The 3,171-nt window shown below is 28.5% G+C and overlaps 1 long non-coding RNA gene across 1 annotated transcript; it reads left to right on the top strand.

The window, feature by feature from the left end:
- Positions 1–2,507: 2,507 nt before the first annotated feature.
- On the top strand, positions 2,508–3,088 carry LOC127125598 (uncharacterized). Its single transcript, XR_007804753.1, has 2 exons — positions 2,508–2,651; positions 2,865–3,088. It is a non-coding gene; the product is annotated as an uncharacterized LOC127125598 (long non-coding RNA).
- The last annotated feature ends 83 nt before the right edge of the window (positions 3,089–3,171 follow it).

Here is a 3,171-nt window from a genome sequence, read left to right as displayed (position 1 = left end):
AGAGAGAGAGAGAGAGAGAGAGCATAGAACTAGGGTTCTATTTATAAAACCACTTGTCTGAGCTCAAATCCAAAAAACCCCACTTAGTTGCGCTCCACCTTATGGTGTAATTTATTTCACTTAACCACTTGGATGTAGTTTGTGAATAAAGTGTCTTGAACTGGTGATGTTGAGCTACAGTACGACGACGCATAATGGACCTGCAAGATTGACACTCCAAAGCCCAAGTCAGTTTAAGATTATGTGTTAGCTAACCTTTATATCTTGAGTCAGACGGACTGAATTTGAGATGAATAACGTCTCATCTATTTTGGCCCTTGGCCGGTCCAGAACACTTAAAAATTTGTCATAATATTTTAAAGTACATATTATTTTTCATTCATAAACATTATTTGTGTTTAATGCATTTGTTGACTGGGTTAATGAATTTTCTATTCTTATATTTAAATTTATTTTTGTACGGATTAATGCAATTGTTTTAACATTTAAGAAAGGTAACAAGTTTAAAACAACAAATTTTATTTCCATTTCAAAATTAATTATTTATTAAAAAAATCTTAGAAATCTCCATAATTAGTGTCTGATAGATGCTCATTTTCTATATTGTAAAAGAAGAAAAGATGATTATTTGTATCAACAAAGTACATTTTTTCATTGCAATGTTATGCATTGCATCTATTTTGACATTAGGTACACTATTTATAAGCTGCAAAACTCAAATTATTATATTACATGGTATTTCTTTGGGTTAATTCATACTTTTTATTTTTAATTTAATAATTATATTTTTCAATTTGTTTACGATAGAGAGAGTATAATGTTCTACCATTTAAAATGACTTCATAAATTCAAAATTTCCATGTGCACACAAAGATTTTACAATAATCTATTTATCATAAAAGGAGTCATTAATTCACAATCATCATGGACTTATTGCATTGGACAAGGTCCATGTCCAAATAATAATCCAGGTTGTAGCAATTATTATCAACAAAAAAAGATTTCATAGGTTGGCAAGTGTATTGCAAATTAATGTTGTTGTAGTGGATAATTGTACCATCTTCTCAAACTATTTGTAAACGCATCAAAATAAGTTTAAAATAAATGAATATATTTATGTTTTGAAAGTATTGTTATATATTTTTCTTTAATCTATTTTTTTCCAATTATTTTTATTAATTTATTAACAAATATTAACCAGACTCTAAATAATGTCAAACGTATAAAGAAAAAGAATAATAATATGACCAAACACAATATCAACAATAATAATTCAAAACACAAATAATGATAGCCTTACATGAAAGCTATTATATTTACATCATGTATCAATAATACCAAATCACTCATTTGAACAAGTTTACTATTTGTGTGAAACAAAAATAAAATATCATTGCAAGAAAATGCTAAAATAATTATTTAAAGACAATGTATATATGGTTGATATTTCTGGTAAGGAATCGTTCAAATAATTATGAAGTTGGTAGATGTAGTTAGTTCCCGGAAGTGATGTTGTTTGTGTTATGTTGCTTCGATAGGAGCGTACATGCAAATACTCTGATGCTTAATTGTACAAGTAGACATATGTCAGAGTATAATTTGTTTTATGATCTGATGGTCCTACTTCAATCACTTTCTCGGATCCTATGTTATCCTAGGGCAGGTCAACACTGAAGGGAAGTTGAGTTACAATATGAAGCGTAGAATAAAATTTTCCCTTAAGTTATTCTTATATATGAGCATGACAAGTGATAGAAATGATTACCTCTTGTGGTGATTAAAACCATTGATGGAGAATCATATGAAGACTCATAAGTAGTGAACAAATAAAGACACTTCTAATTAGTCCACACGAACAAAGTATCTTCAATCTAAGTGCTAGATGATATAAATGAAGATTTTGAGAGAGAAAGAGGGAGAGAGAGAGAGAGAATAGAACTAGGGCTCAAAACCAAATTATATAAAGTGTGAAAGCATTGCATAAGGGTTATATATATATAACCACTTCTGTGGGATCCAATTTAAGAAAGCCCACTTAAGTGCACTAAACCTTATGGTGTAATTTATTTCACTTAACCACTTGGATGTAGTTGGTGAATAGAGTGTCTTAAATTGGTGATACTGACTCCAGTACAACGACGCGGGATGGACTTGCAATGTTCGCACTCCAAAGCCCAAGTCGGTTCAAGATTCAAGTTTCTGTGTGATTTGACCTTTATATCTTGGGTCAAGTGGACTCGATTTGAGATGAATTACGTCTCATCTATTTTGGCCTTTAGTCGGTCCAGAATACTTAAAAATTTATCCTAATATTTTATAGTACATATTATTTTTCATTCATAAACACTATTTGTATTCAATGTATTTGTTGACTGGGTCAGTGAATTTTTAATTCTTATATTTAAATTTATTTTTGGTATGAATTAATGCATTTGTTTTTAATATTTAAAAAAAGGTAAGAAATTTAAAAGAAGAGATTTTATTTCCATTTCAAAAGAAATTATTTATTAAAAAGTTCTTAGAAATATCTATAAGTAGTGTCCGATATATGCTCCTTTCTCTTATTGTAAAAGAAGAGAAGATGGCTATTGGTATCAACAAAGTGCATTTTTTCATTGCAATGTTATGCATTGCATCTGTTTTGACATCAGGTACACTATTTAAAAGATACAGAACTCTAATTATTATATTACATGGTGTTTCATTGGGTTAATTCATATTTTTTTCTTTTTTATTTAACAATTAATTATATTTTTAAATTTGGTTATGATAGAGAGACTATAATGTTCTGCCATTTAAAATGACATTATAAATTCAAAAAAATTATGTGCATACAAAATCTTACAATAATTTATTTATCTCAGGAGGAGTCATTGATTCACAATCATCATGGACTTATTGCATTGGACAAGGTCCATGTCCAAATAATGATTCAGGTTGTAGCAATTATTGTCAACAAAAAAAGATTTCACAGGTTGGCAAGTGTATTGCAAATCAATGTTGTTGTACTGGATAATTGTACCTTTTCTCAAACTATTTGTAAACGCCATCAAAATAAGTTTAAAATAAAATACTATATTTAAGTTTTGATGGTATTGTTATATATTTTTATTTAATCTAGTTTCTTTTCAATTATTTTTATTAATTTATTAACAAATATTAAACAAACTC

Source organism: Lathyrus oleraceus, chromosome 3 (assembly GCF_024323335.1).
Source record: "Lathyrus oleraceus cultivar Zhongwan6 chromosome 3, CAAS_Psat_ZW6_1.0, whole genome shotgun sequence".
NCBI classification, from domain to species: Eukaryota; Viridiplantae; Streptophyta; class Magnoliopsida; order Fabales; family Fabaceae; genus Lathyrus; species Lathyrus oleraceus.
This window is presented reverse-complemented; position numbering and strand designations above follow the sequence as displayed.